Source organism: Acomys minous (genome assembly GCF_964271855.1).
Source record: "Acomys minous genome assembly, chromosome: 11".
Classification (NCBI taxonomy): Eukaryota; Metazoa; Chordata; class Mammalia; order Rodentia; family Muridae; genus Acomys; species Acomys minous.
This window is the reverse complement of record NC_140492.1, coordinates 31199813-31212744: the sequence shown is the minus strand read 5'-3', so window position 1 is coordinate 31212744 and position 12932 is coordinate 31199813. Positions and strand designations below refer to the sequence as shown.

The window sequence follows — 12932 nt, the reverse complement described above, 5'->3', positions numbered from 1 at the left end:
CCTTTCATTTTCCCTTTATTCCCCTCCCCTATGACAGTTCCTGAGGGGGACTTCCTCCCCCTGTATATGCTCATAGGGTATCAAGTCTCTTCTTGGTAACCTGCTGTCCTTCCTCTGAGTGCCACCAGGTCTCCCCCCTCCAGGGAAAATGGTCAAATATGAGGCACCAGAGTACGTGAGAAAGTCAGATTTCTTTACAGATTCTTCACTAGAGTAAATCTGGAAATAATTGATGTGTCCATGAAGATAAGTAAAACTTATAAGTACTTAACTAAATAAATGTTACATATTATTAAAATTGATATTAATGAAATGCATCTGCTGTGATGGTACATGCTTATAATCCCAATATTTTGAAGGTAGGAGGCAGGAGGATTGACTGTACAGGAATGGCAATTCAGAACATGCCTGTTCTGGCAAGAGATCACATCCAAATTCATTCTAGTCCTTTGTGATCCAGGTGGCAAGAGATCACATCCAAAGATCTTCTATTTCTGTGTGATCTGGCTGGAATACAAACATGCCCTTAATCCAAGAGATAAACACAAACAGATCTGAGTTCCAGGCCAGCCTAGTATACAGCAAATACCAGGTAAAGAAAATCTTAGGTCCAGGCATGGTAACACATGCCTTTAATCCCAAATGAAGGTAAAGTTAGTTTGTAGAAAGAATTACCCATTTTTTAAAGTGGTGTCTAATTGAGTGACAGAAAAGATGTTGAATCAGAGAAGATTTGACAGAATAGGATCTGCTCAACTCTTATAATAAGAGAGAGGAAAGGGAAGCTACTTAAGAGGCAGTTTTACAGAGAGAGCAGGCAGTTTCACCAGGACAATAATACAGAGATGTGTTGTAGAAAGAGAACTCAAGTGAAGACAGAAAGAGCCAGAAGCTACAAGATTAGAGCAGATTGCTACAATACTTTGAGGCCAAGCAGAACAATTCAGGGCCAAGAGAGATGCCAGAGTAAGTAACTCCGCTGGGAGAAGAATTTGAGCCACAACAGCTGAGTTTAACCAGCCAGCCCAGAGCTCAGAAAGAACAAGTAAGGGTGAGTTTATTAAGCAGTAAGTCTCGGAGGCTGAATATATTCTAGGCCTAGGTTAGATTGGACAGAGGTAGAAGCTTTCAGGACTAGGCCTAGCTTAGCCGAAGGAGGCAGTAAGCCTCCCAGACAGCAATTGAGCCAGGAGAATAGTAGTTACTTTTATAACTGGCTGTTCAAAAATAGCCTCAGATGTATATCAACCTGAAGACCAGGATAGAGGAGAGAGTATGGAACCCTTCCTTATAAAAATGAAAGAAAGTGGTAAAGAAAGAAAAGGGGAGGGAGGAAGGAAGGAAAGAAAGAAGGAAGGAAGAATAGAAGTAAAGAAAGAGGGAGAAACAAAGGGTGGGGCAGGAAGTGGTGGTAAGGAACAGGGAGAAGAGAATGACCATTGCAGAAGGAATGGCAAAACAGATATTAAATATTGAAGCAGTTTAAGAGGACAGTACCCAACTCAGAATCTTAATTGAAAGAGACATTTTTAACATTTAGGATAATCTCAACTGGTGATAAATCAGTGTTTGATAGCAGTGATTAAATGTCAATCTGTTTTTTATGCTACAATTATTTTAAATTAGTATTTCTGGCATTAAGAAATGATTTTGCCTCACAAAACATAACCAGTTTGTCACTACTCACTGATAATAACATGTGTAAGTGATGAAATGAGATGTGAGGTGCTTATAGATTTATAGTAATATCATTGTTGAAAATTCCTTTCTATGTCTATGATCATGTGGGTATTGACCAATTTTATAACACCTGTTCAGCTTCAAGGAAACTGAAAATATAGCAATTTGTGTTTAACTGACAGCAGAATGCTTTGAATTCTGAGACATGTGTTATTAATCGAGTAGAGCCATTAATGGAATATAATTTGTTCTCTGTTAATGGTCCTCTAAGAAAATAAATTCTGGCCACCTCAAAGGAGATTGAGAGTGTTGAAGAGGAAGGCAGGGGGGAAAATGGTTCTCAAGTCTCATCTCACCAGAATTATTTTGGTTGGACACCAATGCAAGTGGATGTGAAAAATTAAACTTGACATGGACTTAAAAACTTGGAAAAAAGTGTCATTTTGGCCTGATAATAAGAGAACATCGAATGTCTTTTGTTCTGATTATTCATACAGTTATTTAATCAGACAGATTTCAAACAAATAAAACTCACCACGTTTAATTTTAAGTAAAAGTAAATGTTTTAGTCTTCAACACTCAGCGTTTGACAAGAAGGTAATACAAGTCGCACTGTCTGTCTGCCCACATGTTCACAATGGAAAACAAGTTCACTGTGGATTTTGAAATACTGACCACTAGATGAGGGTGATTGAAATTTAGACAATCGAGTGGAGACCATGCATTCAGCTTTCTTTGCCTTTTGTTGTTGTCGTACTGCAGTAGGTAACAATCCAGCAAGCTACCCCCATCCTCACCAACACGCTATCAAGGCCAGATGAAGAGGCTCCTCCTTCGCAGTTAATCAGGAAGCAATGGAAGGAAATGCATGCCCAAAGATAGGGCTTCCAGCGGGCCAATGTTGTTTTGATTATTTTAATTATGAACTTATGTTATGTTTATTTTCTTTTTAAATTCATACACTTTCACATTTTTTATAATGAAATTTAGAATTTGTTTAAATTTCAGGAAAGGATTATACTTAATGAAAAAGCATCCTGTTAGCTTGATTGAACTCAACCATCAGTTAGACTGTGAAACGTAGCCAGAAGTGACTTTCAGGATCAAAAAGACAGTTGTAAAAGGGAAGAAATTTCACTTATATTCCTTTTCAACTTATATCCTCTTGTCAGACTTCTGGAGTTATCTTGGTAGTATGTCATGCGACCTCTCAAGTTGGAAATCTCCTTTAATGATCTCCATCTTATAATTTTATTTAATCCAGCATTTTTGTAAGTACTGAGTGACCTTTCATTCCTTCAAATGTGTTACCACTTAAAATTCACAAAATATTTTGGCATTTAGTACTGCATATTACATAAAGTGTTTATGAGGCTTAAATGAAATGTGTTCCATCTTGCTAATTTGGGTAAGGTCGTTCGGGCTATAAAGAGTTTTAGCAAATATAATTTTCTTCTTTCTTTTTCATTCTTTTCTCTCTCCACATATAACATGTATTAAAATTAATTTCAAAAAGTCTTTCTTGAAGAAAGAGTTCAACAAGAGCAATGTGAATGAGAAAGTAATGGAGGATGAATTGGATCAAAATGCATTACAGGAAGAGGGATGTGGGCAAAATGGGGAATGGGAGTTTATGCGAGGAGAGGAAAAACAAAAGACAAATAACCATAAGGTTGCTTGAGATGGCCACAGAACCAGGAAATAGTATATGTATGTGCGTGCATGTGTGTGTCTGTGTGTATGTCTGTTTCTCTGTGTGTGTGTGTGCATTCGAGTGTGTGTGTGTGTGTGTGTGTGTGTGTGTGTGTGTGTGTGTGTGTGTATGTGTGTGTGTGTGTGTTTGTGTGTACGGAAAATAAAGTTATCCCATTTGAGGTGATAATGTGTCCATCCCAAATGGCTACAGACTATCTCTAAGACTACAATGCCATGCTTGGCAAACCTGGATTATTTGACAGGGAAGTTATAGGGAACTGCCATTACCCTTGTTTGACTTCCAGGACTTGAAGATAAGGCTCTATTGCTGAAGACATCACACTTTTCTGACACAGTAGCCAGGAAAATTGAGCTGGAACTAAGTTGCCTTCTCCCTATAGACTAGCTCTCATAGCATCTGAGGATGCTACATAAACAGCAAAGGAAGCAAAGCAATCAATATTTCTACCCAAGTGTTATGCCTGTGAACTACAACTAAAACCAACATGGCAAAATATCCCCAATGTTGCAATAATGGCACTTATATCTTAGGGGTAAGCAACAGTAATCTAATTGGACTTAATGCCTACTTAAGGAAAGGGCGTTCATGCCTGGTAATGTAAACCTAGCGAACTATATGTGACTAGTTAGGTGAGAGTTCCTGCATGACAACCTACTAATGCCACTTCCCTAAACAAGCATAGTAATTAACTATCTTCTAAATGCTCATCCTTATACATACAGATAATATCTGTCACCCTTAATCAAAGAAGTTTCATTTTGCAGAAGATGAAGACAATCACAGAAATATACAACTTCAGAGGACAACTGACCATGGAATTCCTCACCCAGTTGGTACATCTACAATGCAATCCGTGCACCTAAGGCTCTGGGAATGTCATAGAAGAAGGTACAGAAAGAGGTAAAAGCCAGGGTATCAGGAAGTCTCTTATAAAATAGTGTGTTCGACATATTTCAGGGAACTTGCATCCATGAAGTCTCAGCAGCATGGTTGCCTAAACAAGACCCATGGATAGGAGAAATTTTATAGGCAGTTAATGGCTGCAAGTGTAAGAAAGGGAGAATGCATCTTCTCTAGTAGGTAGCCCCACTGATCTTGTATCCAATCCCAAGTGGTCATCACTGAATACATACACATGATCAACACTAAATGAACTCAGAAGGAGATATATGTGTGTGTGTGTTAAAATATGTATATATATTATATATCTTAGCAATAAGAAGGGTCATTAATTTGACAGGGAGTGGGGGGGAGTTGGAAGGGTTATAAATGGATAGATATTAAGTATAGTACTCTTTTGTGAAGTTCTCAAAAATAAAACTGAAAAAAAGGAAAAAATACACTGTATACATATAAAATTGTAAAACACTTAAATAAAAATGTTTCATTTTAATTAAGTTTAAGTTTAAACAATCCATTAATCTCTGTAACTGTTTCTTGTGGCCTAATAGCAGTAATCAACTTTAACCTGGCAAAAAAAAAAAAAAAGGATGTGAATACACTCTACTGCATCTTGTCACACCTACAAGCTTGCATGTTAGAGCTGTAATAGCTGTCATTTGGTTTATCTAATATGTATACAATTCTATTCTGACTGAGGTGTTTTAGCTTGAAACAACAGAAAATCCAAGCTCAAAATAAGACGTATTCTACGCACCATGACAGGATGTTTGGGTCCTATGCATTTACAAATGAGAAGGACAACAGTGACAGCTGTACAGAACCAAGAACAGCAACACGGACTACCCGCACTGTAGTCATTGTGCATGTGTCCATCACAGGATATTTTGATAACATAGGTGTGCATAGTCACTTGTAGGATTCAGCAAATTCTCACACTCCTTACGCATCAAGTCCCTCAAGAGAAGACTGATGTGACTATGTCACTGTTATGTGGCTGCCATGGAGGCTTCATGATCCCCGGTTTTAAATTCTGGTTATGCCGTCTTCTAAGCAATCAATGACTTATTTTTCTTGCAACCAAGAACACACTTGCAATCAAGAGCAAAGACACTGAAGTTCTAGTTAAGTATAGATATTTAATATTTACTCCAATATGAAGTTCCAATAGTTAAAATATTTTTTAGTTGAAGCCAATATCAATCAAATTTAGATAAAACAAACTCATCCATACAAAACATGAAGAAAGGAACAAAGGATAAAAATGAGAAGTTGGTTATCAATTCTATGTCCAGTCAATAGCAATAATACTTAAATGGTCAAATCACCATGAAAGTAACATTCATATAACTCATGATTGTCTCGTGGGTCTTCCTGCTGTATGTAGTTTGTCTTATTCATCTGTATTAATATAAATGTATATGTTAAAAAAACAATAAAATAATTTTAAAAATAAAATAAAATAGAATAGCAAGTTCTACCCCACCACTGCTCCATAGAGTGATACATTATATAAAATATTGGGTAGCTCAAAAACCCAAAAGAATACTAAATGCTTTACCACAAAAAATTGTATTATATGTATAATTTGTGTATGTGTTAAATAAAAATACAATAGTCTAGAAATTTAAGTAAAATGTCCACAAAAGTTTATTTGCTATGTAAAGGATTTACAAGTCAAAGGAAAAAAAACATGTTATATTAAAAAGTAGAACAAATTCCTGTCCTGATCAGCAATTACAAGACTTAACTCTTAAAAAAAAAAGGTTAATAAGGTTTATAATGCCGGGCACGAAATCCCTTCTGTGGCCCAGGATCCAATCAGAAAGTCATTGGTTACTACCAAAGTTTGTTTCTCTGTTGCTATATGATAAGATAAAACATTCCCCAAAGTAACTTAGACAAAGATAGTTTTATTCAGCTTACAGGCATGTTCTATCATCAAGGCAAGCCAAAGCAGAAACTCAAGTCAAGAGCCTGAAGAAGAAAATACAGAGGAAAAACTGTTTACACGCTTGCTTCCTCTGTTTCATTCAGTTGTCTTTCTTACAAGCCACGCCCACCCGCTTAAGGATGGTTTCCGCCAACCCCAAGAGCATCATCTAAGTTTAATGGCTTGTGACTCTCAGGACAACCATAGCTCCGAAACCAGATCCCACCTCAAATAAGACAAAACAAGACAAAATATGGGCAGAGGAGGTTAGAAGTAAAGGGCTTGCTTAGCATGGGCAAAGCTCAGGGCTTCATCCCAGTGTCACAAAAATTAAATTGAAGACAAGGGAACAAACGAAATCTCGTGACTTCATGGCAAGTTCATCACTGACTTGAGAGTTAGTGTACGGGATAAAATGCTCTCCAGTCAGTTTTAAAGCACAGTTTTCAAAGACTAATCATTGGTAAGGGATATGAATCAGCCAATCTTACGTGAAATACACAAAAACACTTAGATTTGGGGACTGACCGCACTTGGAGAAAGGAAGTGGGTGAAGTGCTAAGTCTTCCCCTTGTTGGCTGAAAAGGATGGATTTCACTTCCTGTCTTGTATGTTTCCAAATCAGTTTGTGTGTATTTGGGATATTTTGTTTTGTTCTTGTTTCACAGAGATGGGTTTTGTTGTTGTTGTTGTTGTTCACATTGCAATCTATACCATGATCCTTTGATATTCTTTTCTTGATACATATTTACATAGAGATTTATATCGTTCAGAAAATTAACACTATCACAAAACTATCTTCCATTTTCGTGTGCATAGAGCTCCTAAAAATCTCCTCTTGTGAAAAGTATCATTGTATGATACACTACTATTAATTATACTCAGCATACATTTCTTTAAGAAATAAACTTCAGATATATGATAATGGAAAAGTTTCATATTTTTATTTCTGCTTACATGTATTAAATATGAACTTTCATTAATTTTGAATTATACAGAAATGACCTGAAATAAGAAATTAATTTAAAAACTTTAGATAAATATTTTTCTTGGTAATGGAGACCCTTTCCTAAAACACTCCTCTAAACTAAAACAATTGTGAAAATATCTAGTAGCTAGATCTAGTTGTCCGATTTCTGAAGGTATGAGTGTTCTAAGCTAAGTTAGCTTACTTTTTCTGCAGAAATATCATAGTAATGAATCTTTGAAAAATCAGAAGACATTGCAAATGTGTAAACCAATAAAAATAAGTTACTTATTAATATATACAACTTTTAGAGAAATTGAAAGATAAATATCTGAGAAGTTAAACACCCTCCAGAAATAACAAAACTTTGAAAAAAAAATCTAGGTATCATTGGGGAAATTATTTGTATTTGCTATCATTTGCATAATTTTTTTAAACTATTTATTTTTATTTATTTATTTATTCATTTATTTATTTATTTATTATGTATACAAAGTTCTGCCTGTATGTGTGCCTGCTGATGGCATTATAGATGGTTGTGAGCTACCATGTGGTTGCTGGGAATTGAACTCAGGACCTTCGGAAGAGCAGGCGGGGTGCTCTTAACCTCTGAGCCATCTCCCCAGCCCCATTTGCATAATTTTAAATATTAAGTAAGATATACAAATGAAAATGTATATGTAGTAGATTAGTATACTGTGATAAAAAAGGAAATACATGAAAAACTAAACCAAACTCTCTTATTGATGTTATTTCAAGATTTTTTTTTTCCCATTTTTGCCTTACGGCTACTTTTTTCATTGATTCTCATCTACTTGGCTAGCAGGTATTTTGGAAAAGTTTAGTCAATTATTTTTGAGGTGTATGAATTTAGAGCCTTCATATATTTGTATAGTAATTACAGTGTTGCTATGCTTTTGTTTTTTTGTTTGTTTGTTTTATTTTATTAAAGACAAGATCTCTATGTAGTTGCATCTGTCACTGAACTTGCTATGTCAACCAGGATGGCCTCAAACTCGGAGAGATCCACCCATCTCTGCCTCCCAAACTGCGGCACTTAAGAGTGGGTGCCACCATGGCTTGCTGCTATGATTTCCTAAACATGTCCATTAAATGCTTGCTTCATTTTGGAATATTCTTACATCTTTATGATTCCAAGAACTTCAAGTTAATTTTCTTATCTGTTCTTGGCATGAACTCAGGTTTGAATTCGTGATATCTTCCTATGTCCCCTTCATATAATCAGGTGGCAGTTCCTAACTGTACTCTGAAACTAATATTTTAGGGTGGAAATGCTATGACTCTGAGATTTCTTTTTATTAGATTTCTGTGTGACTTACATCAATTCTTCTGCTAATTCTTTAAAAGGAAACACACACTCATGTGTACACACACACATACACACGAGACAAAATTATTGAGTATCAAGATTTCTTACAAACTCAGACATTTTGTTTTCTTATTCAAAATTCTACTTGAAGTTTTTGCAAACTAACAATGAAAATGTGTTGTCAAAAAACAACTGAGTCACAGTTATCTGACATCATTTTTTAATCAACTGTAGTAAGGCTTTAAGACAGAAAACTGAGGTGAAGACTATAATTTCCTCAGAATTGTTTTCGATTATAAATATTTAACTTGGAATATTCACTAAAATTTTTATGGTCAATACCTTGGTAGTAAAATATAATGCCCTTTTTTTCTTGGGCTTTCAAGACACGGTTTCTCTGTGTAGCTGTCACTGTCCTAGACTCACATTTCAGACCAGATTGGCCTCAAGCTCATGGAGATCCACCTGCCTCTGTCTTCCCAGGTGCTGGGATTACAGGCATGTGCCAATGTGCCCAGCTAAAGATAATGCTTTTTAAATCTTGATATTCATCAAATATTCAACCTACATCCATTACATAACAGGCTCTGTGCTGGCCCCTGGATAATAAGCAGAAAGCCTGACAGCTTGCATCCTCCCTACAATAGCAATATTTCTGCCTAATTCCTCAATCAAGCCTGATAATTTAAGGTCAACTCACATCTCATTCTCTGTCCTAGAGGTGTGAGATAGACGTGATGGTCTGCTTTCAGATTAACTTATAAGTAAATACATGCTATTATAAAAGTATGTTAAAAAGTATTTTTGTTTTAAAGTGTAATGATATTAACCTTTGTTGGTCAAAGTTTACATGCTGAAAGGAACTTACATCAGATGTCAGGCACAGCGAGATCTACAAAGATGCACACATTGTCAGTTGTAAAAAGTATAAACATTGGGGGATCAAATAATGCTTAGGAGTATTTGCTATGAATATTTTCAAGAAAAATGTGCATACCTTTTGAAGAAATGATTCCTAGGATGGTTTCTGCTAAAAGTTTTCCTTAGGAATAAGCTCACAACCCAGCAAAGGACAACTCCAGATTCCTGCTGGGAGTTGTCCTCTCTTGATGGAGTTTGATTTCTTGATAGAAGAAGGCAAGTGCTGTCTTTCTGAAAAATAAAAATTATTTTCAATTGAAAGTATGAAATGAAATCATGCAACCTGAAGGCTTATTTTACATCAAGGATGCCACTGATGCTGATGGAAGGCAGAGCTGCCCTGTAAGTTTACAACACTTAACATAATGGAACCCTACGTGTATGAGCATCCCCACTTGAAAACAAAACATGATGACATAGAATCAATGACCATGATCACAAAAGATTATTTTCCTCAGTAACAAAAAAACACAGGTTATGGGAAAGTACAATTTCGATAGGCTTACAAAAAGACCATAGTGCAAACCAGGTAGATACGATGCCACAAACAAAAGTCAGATGAGTTAAAAGATTGTCTTTTGAAACAGGCAAGAAAATGGAGGAAACACAAGACTCGCCCTAAATGTATCTTGTACAAATGCCTATCGTGTGTGTTCTCTATAAACGTCTCTCACGTTGCTTCAGTTTTGGATTTAATTTAGTTTACTTAAAATTTCTTAAATTATATCTTAGATTTTTGAATATATTTTCTACTTTGTCCAAATGCTACTATACAAGTTGGATGCAACATAAATTTACCCAAAAAAAATCATCTGATATTGAGCATCCATATTGTATTGCTTTGTTCTCACTTCTTTTTCCTCTCTGCCACAAACCTAATAGTCATAATTTAGAAAATGTCATTCCTAAAGTTATAGTGGTTACTCTGGGCCCTAACCATAATTTTTAAAAATTTTTTATTAATTTATTCTTGTTACATCTCAATGGTTATTCCATCCCTTGTATCCTCCCATTCTTCCCTCCCTCCCATTTTCCCCTTATTTCCTTCCCCTATGACTGTGCCTGAGGGGGATCTCCTCCCCCTGTATATGTCCATAGGGTATCAAGTCTCTTCTTGGTAACCTGCTATCCTTCCTCTGAGTGCCACCAGGTCTCCCCCTCCAGGGGACATGGTCAAATATGGGGCACCAGAGTTCGTGTGAAAGTCATATCCCACTCTCCACTCTACTGTGGAGAATGTTCTGTCCATTGGCTAGATCTGGGTAGGGGTTTAAAGTTTACCACCTGTATTGTCCTTGGCTGGTGCCTTAGTTTGAGTGGGACCCCTGGGCCCAAATCTGCCTTTCATAATGTTCTACTTGTAGGTTTCTAGGACCCTCTGGATCCTTCTACTTTGCCATTCTCCCATGCTTCTCTCATCTAGAGTCCCAATAGGATGCCCTTCCCTCTGTCCCAGTTTCTGGTAAGTGAAGGCTTTCGTGGGACATGCCCCTTGGGCTAGTATGCAGATATAAGTGAGTATATACCATTTGAGTCCTTCTGCTTCTGGGTGAACTCACTCATTATGATCATTTCTAGATCATAATTTAAATACTGATTTGGCTTCTCTAGAATTTCTCCGCCTCACCCCCTCTGTTATCTTTTATCCTCCTCATAATGGCATCTACTACTGACTAAGTGTGTGCATGACATGGGATTAAAATGAAAATACAGGTTAGTAAATAGTTTGTAATCAAAAACATGTAAGATATTAAAAAATCCCATTGGAAAATGCTCTCAGGAAATTCTTTTGCCTTAATTTTTGTGCAGGGGTAACATTTTTTACACGAAAATGATATCTCACCAGTCATAAATTTTACACTGAAAAAAATTATTAAACTTTAAGCTAATTGGGAATAGAATCTGTTAGAAATACCTGATGTGGAAGAAATTTACATGTTATCACTAGAAAGGAAAAAAATGTCATTAAGTCTGTATTAACAAGTGACAGATGCGAGACAGGTGGCTATCTACTATGCTAAGCTTTTATACTTAACAACTGTGATTTGGAAACTGAATTTGGCCCCATGATTAGAAATAGCAAGACATAACTTCAGAATAATGATAATGCTGTATCCAGGTGGGACACCTACCAAAGTCCATATGTTATGGTTATGTTGCACTAGAGCAGATAAATTGTTGCAGCGCTTGGCTAAATTGTGATACTGGGAGATACTGAAAAAAACACCAATATCTAATTTTCTCTCTGGTTAAAGCAATTAGAAAACTGTGGTAGAAGTCTGGGCATGGTCTTTTTTTTTTAACTCACTCTCATATAATTTTGAGTCAAAGGAATTATGATACATTGGTTTTAACCTCATGCATGATTCTGCATCACTCCTTTAGAGCTTCCCAAACATCAAAATATGGTTTTATTTGCATTAAAAAGAATATCAACCAACATTTTAAAAGACTAACTTGAGCCTTTAGGCAAAAGGTGTTTTGTTGCTATTTCTTTCCTTACTGGCATTGATAACAATTTTTATAAAATTTATTACCTTTCCTCCCTACTTAAAAGAAAACATTTTAAAAACAAAAAGCAACAATTCTAACAATAATGTAATATACAATATTCTTAGTCTCAAATAACATTACAATTAGAATTTTATTCCTTTTCCCTTTATGTGGCCTCATTGAATAAAGCTATGTAACTAGTTAAAACCTACTTTTATGATACTAAATGCTACTTACAGAGAGACAATGTCTACACACACACACACACACACACACACACACACACACACACACACACAGAGTCTGACCCCTCATTTCCTTGTAGACGTTTGGGAGTTGTCAGCAGTAGCGTAATGACAGTCCTAATTATTAAAATTACTCTTGTGAGAAGACTACTTTAGAATAAGATGCCAACAGGCATACAATATATTAGCTGTGTGACAATCTTTTCTTTCAAAAATAAACGAAATTCTGAGGAATATTCCACTGGCTTTCATCAAACACAATCAGCACCCCAGTGATGTTCACATTCTCACACATTTCCATGGAATTTCCAATAAATTCTTATTTCATAAGGAATCCAATACCAATAAGATGTATTTCATTATTTATGTTTGTTCAAAAATTCCATTGAACTCCAACTATAAAATATTTTGTGCTGTGGTTTCTTATGCTTTATATGATCACATTTTTATAAATTCTCATATAATTTATAGTATCATAGACATGCTGTGATTAAAATACCATAAATTTTTAAATGTTTCAAATATATATTTCTTTTAATCCCAAGTAGAGCTAAACCTTAAAGTACATCCTGTAAGTGATTTATATTTATATATTAATGTACCTGCCTAAATGCATAATTATCCTACACAGTTCTAAGTATCTCATTGTCTAACACTGCCTAGGATATGAGAAGTCTTGGTTTGAATAACCAGCACTTCATGAAATGGGGTAAACAATGAGCACCTGGAAACCTCAGCAGCTCTGG

The 12932-nt window shown here is 35.8% G+C and overlaps 1 protein-coding gene across 3 annotated transcripts in view; it reads right to left on the bottom strand.

The window, feature by feature from the left end:
- Positions 1-12932, bottom strand: part of CSNK2A2IP (casein kinase 2 subunit alpha' interacting protein) — a 113769-nt gene that overhangs the window by 18146 nt on the left and 82691 nt on the right. For all 3 annotated transcript variants that reach the window (XM_084801978.1, XM_084801976.1, XM_084801977.1), the window contains exon 2: positions 9525-9679. The gene's annotated coding sequence lies outside the window, so the exon portion shown is untranslated. The remainder of the gene's footprint in view (positions 1-9524; positions 9680-12932) is intronic.